A 15,479-nucleotide genomic window follows, 5' to 3' on the forward strand; every position below is an offset into this window, starting at 1 on the left:
TTTCTTCAGCAAAGATGGCGGACATAAATACTAGGAGAGAGAGGTAACCCTACACAGAACAACTGAATCAAAGATGGCGGACAGAAATACTAGAAGAGAGAGGGGTACCCCTACACAGAACTGAATCAAAGATGGCGGACAGAAATACTAGGATGTAAGCAAATGTAAGGGATTATAAAGTCATAACTAATCATGCAAAAACATGTACAGTTGTCAGGAATGTTAGTTCATGTAGAGACAAACGATTATGCATTTTTTAAATCATAGTTCATTTACGAAAATCGTGATTTAGCCAGCTAGCTGACTAGCTAACATTAGCCAGCTAGCTGGCTAGCTTTATGGATGTTGTGACATGAGTATGAAATTGTAATTCTGGTTGTTTTAGGGACTCCTGAAACAACCAGCAAACCAGACTGTCGTTTTTGGGAAACAGTGGATGTATAGAATCTAGCTAGCCTTAGATTTTACTGTAAATTGAATGTACAATTTTGTAAGCTTGCCTTGATGATATTTGCTATGCAGATAGATGAAATCACGTAGCTAGCTATGTTCTTGCTTATTGTGCAGTGGATGATTAAAATCCCTGTATACCCATGGATGTGTAGCTAGCTATCTAGCCGATCTGTGTATGGACCCAAACGTTTGGTATACATATTAGTTCAGAACCTAGCTATGAACCTCAGCTATCATAGCCAGTTGTATCAAGTTCAAAACAGCTTGAATGACATTAATGAAGCCTATGGATTGAGTAGAATATAATATCATGTTGTACCAAGGATGCAAGTCGTATATACATGTAGTTATTACCATGCATGAGATCCCCACATTGTAGCCTGTACATTTAATATATTCACTGATCATGTACTCTACCTTTGCAAATAAATGTGCAGTTTAGGAATGAATGTCTTTGAGATGATTTTTCAGTCATATCCAATACCAGGAGTATCAAATTCCAGTCTTTGAATGACGCTGTGTCTGCATGTATGTATTACAACTATACACTTCAACAGTGTTTACCAATCTTTGTCCTGGGACATCAATGGTTACACATTGTAAATAATAGACTAGAAACAGGATTTAACTAGTTAATTCATATATACAGAAATATAATGTTAAAAACCAGAACACTACACTTCCTATGCATCATGTAAATACTCCAACACCGGTTCATCTCAATATCTAATGCCCTTCATCTGCATTGATCTGGTAAACACAGGATAGGTGGAGTATTTCATCACATTACACTTCATTTCAACCAGTAGAGAATGTGAAATGCTTTATTGAAAAGCTCATTATCCAAGTGTTATAAATACAAGTTCAATCTGTACTTCAATGCACATCTGTTGTGCATTATAAAAACAGAGGAAGAAAGAGGAGGTGGAGAGAGGTGTAAAAGACAGAAAGGGAAAGAGGTAAGCACATAGGAGCAGGGAAGGCAGCACATGATTAATGAATCACAGTGCTACCTAAATATTCTCTCAGTTCATCACAATTACATAACAGTGTCTCTAGTCGGCCCAAAGGTTATCTTAAAAGAGGGTGAGGTGGCGATGATGGGACTGGGGGTTGGCATCCTCTCACATCAAAACATATCTGCAGACGAGAGACAGATGGAGAGAGAGAGAGCATGTTTAAGCCTTGTGTTTTTAGTTTTTATTCTAACATTGTTAGTCATCAATCAGGAGGTGAAATGCAAAACTGACCTTGGATCATTAACTCTGGGACTACTGCATCTCTGTCTGTATTTCAATGTAAAGCATCTCTTTAATAATACTTCCTGTATAATATAAACTGACCTGGGATCATTAACTCTGGGACTACTGCATCTATCTGTATTTCAATATAAAGCATCTCTTTAATAATACTTCCTGTATAATATAAACTGACCTGGGATCATTAACTCTGGGACTACTGCATCTACCTGTATTTCAATGTAAAGCATCTCTTTAATAATACTTCCTGTTGACCTGACCAAGTGACCTTTCACCTCTGATCATGCTGTGCCCTCTATGTAGCCAGTTCAGATGCAGGAGGGGTTCACCGACACAGCTGATATAACCTAGAGGATTTAGGGAGAAGGGGAGAGAGGGATGAAGTGAAGGATAGAGACTGTTATTGAGAAAATAAGGTAGTTAAAGCCACAGTGTTCAACAGGAATCTGTGTGTGGCCTCACCTGGTGTCCACACCACACTAAGTGGCTGCAGAGTACTTTATGCTGAAAAACATGAACGGACCCACAAAGACAAACAATATAGCGTAGTTATAGAAATAATGAAGTGTCTTACTATTCTCCATGGTTGGCCCTCTTGCCTATTCTTTGAAGGTGGAAGGAGTCACAGTTATACACCTGAGCCTGCTTACTGCACAACACAATCCATCAATCAGATTGATACATGAGTGTGTAGGTGTGGGTTATAGGGTGTCTAATTGTTCTACATTTCTTCAATATGGGTGATTTAAAACAGCCTGTTTTGTTTTTGCACAGACATCACACCCTCACCTAAACAGCACCCTCACCTGAGAAGTAGAAATCAAAGGGAGAGAAACTGGGAATTGAATTACTGCAGTTGACATAGCTAAGTAAATGGAAGAATACTCTTATTGTAATGTGGATGGCTCTTAAAAGAGCCTTTGGTTGTGCATAGTGTAGTCTATGGTGTTGCCAGGGAACAGTACCCTCTTAAAAGAGCCTTTGGTTGTGCATAGTGTAGTCTATGGTGTTGCCAGGGAACAGCACCCTCTTTGAAGAAGTAGGAGGTGAAGATCTCTTGCACACGGATTGCCTCTCTTGCAACGTTGTTGAACCCCGACCTTGAAACATCCTGCAGAGCAGCAGACTCCTCCTCTGGCACACGGCGGCGAGCTGCAGATCCCCTCCTGGTCCTCGTGTCCATCCTCATGAAGTTACGCAGGACACAGGTAGCCTTCACACACCTGAATTCCTCCAGGAGGCAGTCCCAGATGACCCTGGTCACCCAACCTTGCAGTGCCCTACACGGTAACTGTAAGCAATCGTTTTGAAGGAATCTCCAGTTACAAGGTATCTGTAGGAATATGGAAGACAATGTCATTATTAGACTGTTACATCACCAAGTCATTGTGGATTACTAAAGTATAATATCCCTGATAACAAATCATGATAACATTGGATTGATAGATGCATGGGCACACATACAGTGGGGAGAACAAGTATTTGATACACTGACAATTTTGCAGGTTTTCCTACTTACAAAGCATGTAGAGGTCTGTAATTTTTATCATAGGTACACTTCAACTGTGAGAGAAGGAATCTAAAACAAAAATCCAGAAAATCACATTGTATGATTTTTAAGTAATTAATTTGCATTTTATTGCATGACATAAGTATTTGATACATCAGAAAAGCAGAACTGAATATTTGGTACAGAAACCTTTGTTTGCAATTACAGAGATCATACGTTTCCTGTAGTTCTTGACCAGGTTTGCACACACTGCAGCAGGGATTTTGGCCCACTCCTCCATACAGACCTTCTCCAGATCCTTCAGGTTTACGGGGCTGTCGCTGGGCAATACGGACTTTCGGCTCCCTCCAAAGATTTTCTATTGGGTTCAGGTCTGGAGACTGGCTAGGCCACTCCAGGACCTTGAGATGCTTCTTACGGAGCCACTCCTTAGTTGCCCTGGCTGTGTGTTTCGGGTCGTTGTCATGCTGGAAGACCCAGCCACGACCCATCTTCAATGCTCTTACTGAGGGAAGGAGGTTGTTGGTCAAGATCTCGCGATACATGGCCCCATCCATCCTCCCCTCAATACGGTGCAGTCGTCCTGTCCCCTTTGCAGAAAAGCATCCCCAAAGAATGATGTTTCCACCTCCATGCTTCACGGTTGGGATGGTGTTCTTGGGGTTGTACTCATCCTTCTATTCCTCCAAACACGGCGAGTGGAGTTTAGAGCAAAAAGCTCTATTTTTGTCTCATCAGACCACATGACCTTCTCCCATTCCTCCTCTGGATCATCCAGATGGTCATTGGCAAACTTCAGACGGGCCTGGACATGCGCTGGCTTGAGCAGGGGGACCTTGCGTGCGCTGCAGGATTTTAATCCATGACGGCGTAGTGTGTTACTAATGGTTTTCTTTGAGACTGTGGTCCCAGCTCTCTTCAGGTCATTGACCAGGTCCTGCCGTGTAGTTCTGGGCTGATCCCTCACATTCCTCATGATCATTGATGCCCCACGAGGTGAGATCTTGCATGGAGCCCCAGACCGAGGGTGATTGACCGTCATCTTGAACTTCTTCCATTTTCTAATAATTGTGCCAACAGTTGTTGCCTTCTCACCAAGCTGCTTGGCTATTGTCCTGTAGCCCATCCCAGCCTTGTACAGGTCTACAATTTATCCCTGATGTCCTTACACAGCTCTCTGGTCTTGGCCATTGTGGAGAGGTTGGAGTCTGTTTGATTGAGTGTGTGGACAGGTGTCTTTTATACAGGTAACGAGTTCAAACAGGTGCAGTTAATACAGGTAATGAGTGGAGAACAGGAGGGCTTCTTAAAGAAAAACTAACAGGTCTGTGAGAGCCGGAATTCTTACTGGTTGGTAGGTGATCAAATACTTATGTCATGCAATAAAATGCAAATTAATTACTTAAAAATCATACAATGTGATTTTCTGGATTTTTGTTTTAGATTCCGTCTCTCACAGTTGAAGTGTACCTATGATAAAAATGACAGACCTCTACATGCTTTGTAAGTAGGAAAACCTGCAAAATCGGCAGTGTATCAAATACTTGTTCTCCCCACTGTATGTACATGTGTAGCATGTGACAATAACAGGATCATATCAAGGATGGCATCACAAATGAATACATAAATACCTCTTGAAGCTTGATGATGAGTTGATCATTTGAATCAGCTGTGCAGTGCTGAGGCAAAAACAACAATGTGCCTCTTTGAGTCCCCAGGACTGAGAACCACTGCTCTTCATTGGGACCTCTTCATATGTAGACTGGCTTTCATAGCGCTCTTTATCTGAGGACAGAAAACCTCACAAGAAACACACTTCATTATAGTCAAATTACACCACACTGAATATTATGTTACTATTATCTCCGTCCTCACTTCTAGGGACAGGAACTACACAAAAGTACCTGCCCTATCCAGAATAAACTCCTCTCTCATTGACAGTTGGGGATGCTATCCTTTCACCCTCCATGGCTGTTAGCTACCTACAAATGCATTTGGAGTTAGTTTTTTACAGTGATAAATAGATAGCTAGCTAATATGAAGTTAGGTAGCTGGTGATATTTCATTCACTTAGCTATCTATCTATACAGAATGTGAAGTTGGCTAGATAGCTAGCTAGCCAACTAGCTAGCTCATTTAACAGCTCATTTGAGTTAGCCTGCACTGTAGCTAGTTAGCTAATAATACATCGTTGTTTCTTTACATTTCCAAAATCTGTTTCCTTACTTGAATAGGTTCTCCCAGCCATGTGGACAACTGGAAACAGGGCAGCAAAGTTTGTCCCCAGAGCGTTTTAGAGGATATTACTATTGAACTATGAACCCATTTAATAACCAGACCTTCATACAAACTTGCTCTTGTCTGAATTCTTGACGGAGTCACAACGGGCGGCATCTAGTCCATCTGCTGACTGGACGCAGTTGAGGAAAATGTAGATTTTATTTTCAGACAAAAAGTAAAAGGGTAACAACACAGTGTGGTTAAAGACTTAGTAATTGAGTTCTAGTCACGATCTGGTTACCAACAAGTACAAACAGTTATGTTTTTGTTTTAAATTTACAAAATTATAATTACAAATTTACATTTTAAATGTCTTCGTAATACTCAAGTATTACAATTGTTTTTTTAGGGGTGTAGGGTGGAAGCTGTCTCTGCGTAACAGGGAATTCCTGTCCGTCGGCTTCCTGTATAGGTCTGTGCTAAAACCAACCCCCTCCCTCTTAATCAAAATGTCCAGATAACTTGTTTCATGCGCATCAAAGGTGAGGGTGAATTTCAGATGTTCACTGCTTGTATTGATGAAGGAGTGGAATCGATGAAGTTCCTCTGCTGTCCCCTGGAATAGAAGGAACACGTCATCAATGAAGACTTTTACAGAGCCTGATGAGGTGCTAGAATGGATTGTTAGGGATGACAATCACATTCTTCTCTAACAACCCCACACACAGATTGGCATAATTAGGCGCTATTTTTTAAACTACAATGACCATAATGCACTGCACGTCTACTTGTCTTGTCTGTGTTTCTTTTACACCTCCTATGTAAAAGAGATAGAAGGCACGATGGTCAATGCTATGCAGGATCCTTGGGACATCCCTACCCTAAACCCTAATCTTAACCCCTACCTTAACCATTTTAAATGTCAACTTCAACAGGCTAGGGACGTCCCAAGGATGTATCTCTATCTGAAAATACATGATCTAAGTGATTGATAGTTGGTATTCAGCAGTCATAAAGCCTTATTTACTTTAATGAACTAATAAAATTGTGATTTTGTCAGACAGCATAGACAGCAGCTCTACACTTTGACTGACTGATCCATTCATCCTTCCATCCCTCCTCAGCCTTCCTCTCCTCTGAAGACCCAGTGAGGGTGGAGCTCAGTCAGGGAGCTACATAATCCATGTCAACTGTCCCTGTTGGAGTTAGGAACACAAGCATTTAGTTAGATATTACTGTTGGAAACACCCCATCATAATTTCTCACCCATTTTGTCTGTATGGAAGTTAATTTCCTCTCTCAGGCATACACATTTGTTCTTTGATATTATGAAGGTCATTCGTGTAAAATGTACTTTTCCCCACTCATTCACCCATCTCTTCACATTGCTTATTTATATTCAGTGGCCTGACTGCATCCAGACTATGTCAAAGGCCCATCCTGGTAGATCTGAACCGAATGCAGCTTGGAGTGATCAGATGACAGAAGTCACATTTAGGTGCCAGGTGTAACTGAGGCCATAGATGCTCCATATCCATTACTTTGAGTGTTTTATATAATATGACTAAATGTGTTTCTGTGTTGCAGGGGCAGTCAAGAAATGGAATGGCAAGGCCACAGAACATGACATAAGCAGAGCTGTGGGAGACCACCTCAAGCCCCTGGTAGAGCCAGGGGTGGTGTTTACCACTCCACCACGCCTTCAGCAGGCTGGAAAAGTGGGATTGATCTGTTTTTCATACTAAGATGGAGGGTCTGTTGATTGATCAGTCATTGGATTAATTTGTTGAAATCAAATCAAGATTTATTTATACAGCACATTTCAGACATGGATGCAACACAATGGCTTCACAGGAGAAAACAATGAAAATAAACAGAAAGTATAAACAGAAAGTTTTAGTACACAAAAATAACAGCATAAAAAAACAGAAGATTAACAACTGAAAGACCAATGAGCATTCTAAGGAAATGCCATTGATCAAAACACTAATTGGATGCAATATCCAACCCAAAATATAAGCTTGTTTTTTAGGAGGGGTTCTCAAAGACACTATGGGGGTGTCGATTGAAAGTTGACTAGTAACAACAACTGGGACCTAAAAGACACCAACCATGAGACCCACTAAATCTGCCCAAGAAGAGGCAAACAAAAGAAAAACCCACACCAAACTTACAGACAGGAAGCAAACCAAAAAAGTGGAGCAACTAAAGGTGTTGACTCTCCACATCTATCAAGACAACTGGAGCACTGGGCCAGACACTCTTAAATAGAACCTGGACCAGCTCAGGTGAAACACCTTCCCACTAACGAGATGGACAAGCCAGCACAGGTGTAACACATACTGACTAACGAGGTGACACCAATCAGTGCACCCAAGACACATTTCAGTTGAATGCATTCAGTTGTACAATCAATCAAATGTATTTATAAAGCCCTTCTTACATCAGCTGATGTCACAGAGGACTGTACAGAAACCCAGCCTAAAACCCCAAACAGCAAGCAATGCAGGTGTAGAAGCACGGTGGCTAGGAAAAACTCCCTAGAAAGACCAGAACCTAGGAAGAAACCTAGAGAGGAACCAGGCTATGAGGGGTGGCCAGTCCTCTTCTGGCTGTGCCGGGTGGAGATTATAACAGAAAATGGCCAAGATGTTCAAATGTTCATAAATGACCAGCAGGGTCAAATAATAATAAACACAGTGGTTGTAGAAGGTGCAACAGGTCAGCACCTCAGGAGTAAATGTCAGTTGGCTTTTCATAGCCAATCATTCAGAGTATCTCCACAACTTCCATTTCACATAATCATCTACAATGCTTCACCTTCTACAATATAAACATGGTGTCTACTGGCTGTCAACAATTAAAAACAAGAAAAAAAAACATATTTCTAAATAATAATATACAATCGTATTATTTTTTTAAACTTTTTCTTTCCATAGAATCCTAAAACTCACTAGCTTCTAGAACTCTCGTCTTCCTAAAACCCACTAGCTTCTAGAACTCTCGTCTTCCTAAAACCCACTAGCTTCTAGAACTCTCGTCCCCTTGGAACGAGCCCAAACAAAACTCAAATCAAATAGTATTAGTCACATGCGCCGGATACAACACTGGAACTCTTACTTACGAGCCCCTAACAGTGCAGTTTTTTAAAAAAATACAGAAAAGAATCTCCAACACGGGAAAAACATGTCAAAATAAATTGTGATCCATGGCAACGCACTGGCTAAACGCAAAACACAAATATTTTTAACTGCCGGCCCTTGAGACAATCAGCAACCAGGTTGTTCTCACCACGGACATGTCTGATTTCAAGAGGAAACTCCTGCAATATCCGTAGTAACTTTCCACCTCACTGCAGAGCTTCTCTCTCTTTTCAGGGTTCACTAGATAGGCATGTTGTTGGATCGGGGCCCAGTCCCCAATGTCATGCTCTAGTACATTTGGTTTGGCACATGTGAGAATGAACCCTGATATTCTAAAAACAGGGCAACAATGTCAATATAATTGTACCAAAACTGTCAGTTGGTTGCATGAATAATTTTCATTAAATGTTTCATGAAATGTAAATATGAAATATTTGATTGCATAGTATTATTTTCAATGGCTTTTCAATTACATTTTGCTAGGTGGGATAGCCCACTGTCAAAACACAGTTTTATCGTGTCCAAATCAATAACCAATATGCAGAAACAGTTTGGGATCAATTGAAAACCTAACATGTGGTATATACACAAACATCTGCCACTATAATTGTCTTTTTAAAACAAGCTCCTTATAAACTGCACAAGCACCAGAAACACTGTTGTTTTGACAAGTAGCAATAAATCACGGATATCGATTAGGGGGGAAATCAGGTTGTACGTGCTGTTGAAACTAACAACAAACAAAAAAACATGGAAATGGGAGATATCTTTTAGCTCACTGGTTAGAGGACAACCTGCAGAAGACAGTCAGCTACATATTGGAGTGATGCATTTAAATTTAGGGGTCACTAAACAAAGGAACACAACACTTATTTGTCATAACTCATCGATATTATGTTGAAATCAGTTGATTCTGGGAATAATGTGTACATCACTGGTTAGAGGACAACTCTTTTTTTGTTAGTCACTTTGTGTTAAATCACATAAATAGTACTCTTTCAATTCAGAGCCTGGATTTCCCCCAATGAGCCTAATATCCATATCATGTTGAAACCAATTGATAAGGGGGCAAACGTTTAGGGTTCTACATTGTGACATTCTGACTGACTGACTGCAGAGTATATTAATATACTATATATTAAAACATTCTACATTGAGACATTAAAACACTCCTACTACAATGTTAAAACATTCTACATTGTGACATTAATTCATTGATATCATGACACAACTCCTTCATAAATTTTCTGATATTTGATCAGAGATCTTTTATCAGATTATCTCTGGTCACAGCTAAGGGGTGTTTGTGTGTTCCTTGGTTCTATGGTGTATATTTAGATAGGTAGAAGTTGAAAAACTCCTCCCACATTGATCACAGCTAAATGGTTTCTCTCCTGTGTGTATTTTCTGGTGCACTGTCAGAGAGCTAGATTGACTAAAACTCTTCCCACATTGATTACAGCTATAAGGTTTCTCTCCTGTGTGTGTTCTCTGGTGTATAGTTAGATAGCTAGAAGTAGAAAAACTCTTCCCACATTGATCACAGCTAAACGGTTTCTCTCCTGTGTGTATTCTCTGGTGCACTGTCAGATCTCCAGATTGATTAAAACTCTTCCCACATTGACCACAGCTAAATGGTTTCTCTCCTGTGTGTATTCTCTGGTGCACTGTCAGAGAGCTAAATTGACTAAAACTCTTCCCACATTGATTACAGCTATAAGATTTCTCTCCTGTGTGTTTTCTCTGGTGTACAGTCAGCTTGCTAGATGTAGTAAAACTCTCCCCACATTGACCACAGCTATAAGGTTTCTCTCCTGTGTGTTTTCTCTGGTGTACAGTCAGAGAGCTAGATGTAGTAAAACTCTCCCCACATTGATCACAGCTAAACGGTTTCTCTCCTGTGTGTATTCTCTGGTGCACTGTCAGAGAGCTAAATTGACTAAAACTCTTCCCACATTGATTACAGCTAAACAGATTCTCTCCTGTGTGTGTTCTCTGGTGTACAGTCAGCTGGCTAGAAGTAGAAAAACTCTTCCCACATTGACCACAGCTATAAGGTTTCTCTCCTGTGTGTTTTCTCTGGTGTACAGTCAGCTGGCTAGATGTAGTAAAACTCTCCCCACATTGATCACAGCTAAACGGTTTCTCTCCTGTGTGTATTCTCTGGTGCACTGTCAGATCTCCAGATTGACTAAAACTCTTCCCACATTGATCACAGCTATATGGTTTCTCTCTTGTGTGAATTCTTTGATGTATTTTAAGTTTTACTGAGGAGTTTAATCTCTTCCCACAGTCAGAACAGCAGTGAGTTATCTTCCCTGTGGATCTCTGCGGGTGTTTCTTGAGGTGTTCTGATCTGGAGAGACTCTTCTCTGCCTCGTCAGCATCATGATGTTGTTGAGGCTCCCCAGAGGATCCACGATAGTCCCGTATCTCTCCTGTGCGAACAACAAAGTCAGACAGACGGTTTAAGGCCCACAACAGCAGAAATCCACTGTTTATTTGAGGTAAAAGGTGATGCCCAGAGCGTACCCATGCAGTTGTACAACAATTGATGTCTGTTAAATTATTTTACAATTGTCTTAAGACAGTCAAGACCTAAGCAGTGTGCCAGATGACCTTTGGTCTCCAAAAAAGGACCCCTCTGTGTTCTGTGCTAAAATTGCAGCGATGCACATGCATTGTAATTGTAAGGCTTGTTTGAATCTCCTATATGTTTGTGTTATTGTCGCAAAATCAACTGCTTTATACTGAAACACTTCAACCAGTAAAATGTTCTTTGGCTAGCGTTGCCATCAGCCTGAAACTGAGGGTTTGTACATTAAGTGTTTAACAAATTGGCCCATAACTTCACCTAACAATAACATAGACCTACTGTAGGACCCATAACAATAACATAGACCTACTGTAGGACCCATAACTTCACCTAACAATAACATAGACCTACTGTAGGACCCATAACAACAACATAGACCTACTGTAGGACCCATAACTTCACCTAACAACAACATAGACCTACTGTAGGACCCATAACAACAACATAGACCTACTGTAGGACCCATAACTTCACCTAACAATAACATAGACCTACTGTAGGACCCATAACAACAACATAGACCTACTGTAGAACCCATAACTTCACCTAACAACATAGACCTACTGTAGGACCCATAACTTCACCTAACAATAACATAGACCTACTGTAGGACCCATAACTTCACCTAACAATAACATAGACCTACTGTAGGACCCATAACTTCACCTAACAACAACATAGACCTACTGTAGGACCCATAACTTCACCTAACAACAACACAGACCTACTGTAGGACCCATAACTTCACCTAACAATAACATAGACCTACTGTAGGACCCATAACTTCACCTAACAACAACACAGACCTACTGTAGAACCCATAACTTCACCTAACAACAACATAGACCTACTGTAGGACCCATAACTTCACCTAACAACAACATAGACCTAGGACTATAAATCATTTAATATTTCAGGTGAAACATGGAAACTAAAATGTCTGTCATGACATTTCATAACCTGATCACTAGATAATTTTGTGAATAATCCCACTAGACTACTCTGTAATGTGTTGTAATTATAAATGTCCTGAATAAAGGACAATAACATAGACCTACTGTAGGACCCATAACTTCACCTAACAACAAATAAAGGAAAATAGCTCTGTGTGTTGTACAATAGCCTATCCATCAAGGAACAGTTCTCTACACATTATGAGCTAAGTATCTCTGTGTCCAAACAGACTAACGAGAGCCTACAGTAAATCAAGCAGACAATAACACATTATAAACAGAGGTAAACCGATTATGATTTTTCAACGCCGATACCGATTATTGGAGGGCCACAAAAGCCGATACCGATTAATCGGCCGATTAAAAAAAAATGTTTTTATTTATTTGTAATAATGACAATTACAACAATACTGAATGAGCACTTATTTTAACTTAATACATTAATACATCAAAATACATCAAAATCAATTTAGCCTCAAATAAATAATGAAACATGTTTCAATTTGGTTTAAATAATGCAAAAACAAAGTGTTGGAGAAGAAAGTAAAAGTGCAATATGTGCCATGTAAGAAAGCTAACGTTTAAGTTCCTTGCTCAGAACATGAGAACATATGAAAGCTGGTGATTCCTTTTAACATGAGTCTTCAATATTCCCAGGTAAGAAGTTTTAGGTTGTAGTTATTATAGGAATTATAGGACTATTTCTCTCTATACCATTTGTATTTCATTAACCTTTGACTATTGGATGTTCTTGTAGGCACTTTAGTATTGCCAGTGTAGTCAGATACTTAGATACTTGTATGCTTGTATGCTCAGTATAGCTTCCGTCCTCTCCTCGCTCCTCCCTGGGCTCGAACCAGGAACACGACGACAACAGCCACTCTCAAAGTAGCGTTACCCATGCAGAGCAAGGGGAACAACCTCTCCAAGGCTCAGAGCGAGTGACGTTTGAAACGCTATTAGCGCGCACCCCGCTAGCTAGCCATTTCACATCGGTTACACCAGCCTCATCTCGGGAGTTGATAGGCTTGAAGTCATAAACAGCGCAATGTTTGACGCACAACAAAGAGCTGCTGGCAAAACGAACGAAAGTGCTGTTTGAATGAATGCTTACGAGCCTGCTGCTGCCTACCACCGCTCAGTCAGATACTTAGATGCTTGTATGCTTGTATGCTCAGTCAGATTATATGCAACGCAGGACACGCTAGATAATATCTAGTAATATCATCAACCATGTGTAGTTAACTAGTGATTATGATTGATTGTTTTTTATAAGATAAGTTTAATGCTAGCTAGCAACTTACCTTGGCTTACTGCATTCGCGTAACAGGCAGTCTCCTTGTGGAGTGCAATGAGAGGCAGGTGGTTATAGCGTTGGACTAGTTAACTGTAAGGTTGTAAGATTGGATCCCCCGAGCGGACAAGGTGAAAATCTGCCGTTCTGCCCCTGAACATGGCAGTTAACCCACCATTCCTAGGCCGTCATTGAAAATAAGAATGTGTTCTTAACCGACTTGCCTAGTTAAATTAAGATTAAATAAAGGTGTTAAAAAAACGGCCAAATCGGTGTCCGAAAATACAGATTTCCGATTGTTATGAAAACTTGAAATCGGCCCTAATTAATCGGTCGACCTCTAGTCATAATGATAGTTTAACCAGGTTTCTAGGATATATAGTATATTCTAGAATTCATCCATGATGTCATAATGATAGTTTAACCAGGTTTCTAGGATATATAGTATATTCTAGAATTCATCCATGATGTCATAATGATAGTTTAACCAGGTTTCTAGGCTATATAGTATATTCTAGAATTCATCCATGATGTCATAATGATAGTTTAACCAGGTTTCTAGGATATATAGTATATTCTAGAATTCATCCATGATGTCATAATGATAGTTTAGCCAGGTTTCGACCTCTAATTACAAACATCAATTTGTTAGGGATGTTGGATCCAAGCATGTCATGAATGTCCTGCTTAATATAATGTTTGTGTGATCATCGCAAATCAACCGCTTTGTACTTAAAAAACCCTTCAACCAGTAAAATGCTCTTTGTCTAGCTTTTCCATCAGCCTGACAATGAGGGTTTGTACACTGTTTGCCAAATTGGCCCATAACTTCACCTAACAACAACATAGACCTACTGTAGGACCCATAACTTCACCAAACAACAAATAAAGGAAAATAGCTCTGTGTGTTGTACAATAGCCTATCCATCAAGGAACAGTTCTCTACACATTATGAGCTAAGTATATCTGTATGCAAACAGACTAACGAGACCCTACTGTAAATCAAGCAGACAATAACATTATAAACACCAATTTGTTAGGGATGTCTGATCCAACGTGGAGCACGGCATAACTGTCTTTACCAGAGTAATGAATGAAGAAGCACTTTGGTTGTTGTTGCATGTCGTGATGTTTGTCATTTGACTGGCATTCAGAAAATGATTTCCTGGATCAGCTGATGATAGTTGAACATGTGACTAACTAAACAGCTACAGTATTAAGTATTATGTGTAATTATTGAAAAACCATGTTAATGACAGTATCCATTTGGGTGTTGTCAATAAAGCTAAGGGGACTTTCAGTTAGAACCATTGGATTTAGCAAACTCTGAAATGATTGAAAACTGTTTTCCCAGCGTAACATAAAGAGACACTAAATGTGACGTAGTTAGAGAGCATTTCAGAGATCTGAATACAAAAAACTGTCCCACTGCAAGATCCCGTATTTAAGTTGAAGTTCATCATATGACAAGCTTAACGTTATGACTATAACTACTGTTCCATGAAGGAGGGAAACTAGGTACAACATACTATCATATCCACGCCTCGCTGGAATCCCCGCCTTCCACAGGTGATGAGCGTGAGGCTTGGATTTTATTCCTTAAATTTAATACAGCTCTTCACCACCCCAGGAAAGGGCGGGGACAAACAGGTGTTGTACCTCGTTTCTCTCCTTCAGGGAAGTGTAATTATAATCAAAGTTACACTCCCTTTCAGTCAGTCAACTTCGGAACAACATACTATGGGGAAATACAATCATTCCCCAGCCGACCCAAACGGATACTAAATGAAACGGCCCATGGCAGACCACCCAGACCTGACCCCGCAAGATGCGTCAGTTGTCAATTTATTCATTGTCTTTTGTTTGAAACACTCCTGTCAATGTTGAGTAAGGACGCACACCTGATTACCCATATAGTAGTAGTACTAGTCTACCTGATTACCCATATAGTAGTAGGACTAGTCTACCTGGCCGGCACACAAATGTAGGCCTATAAATGTGCCCATTTGGGGATGTCTGATAGTATTTCTGATTGTCTTAACGCTGAACCA

Source organism: Salvelinus namaycush, unplaced genomic scaffold (genome assembly GCF_016432855.1).
Source record: "Salvelinus namaycush isolate Seneca unplaced genomic scaffold, SaNama_1.0 Scaffold1, whole genome shotgun sequence".
Lineage (NCBI taxonomy): Eukaryota > Metazoa > Chordata > Actinopteri > Salmoniformes > Salmonidae > Salvelinus > Salvelinus namaycush.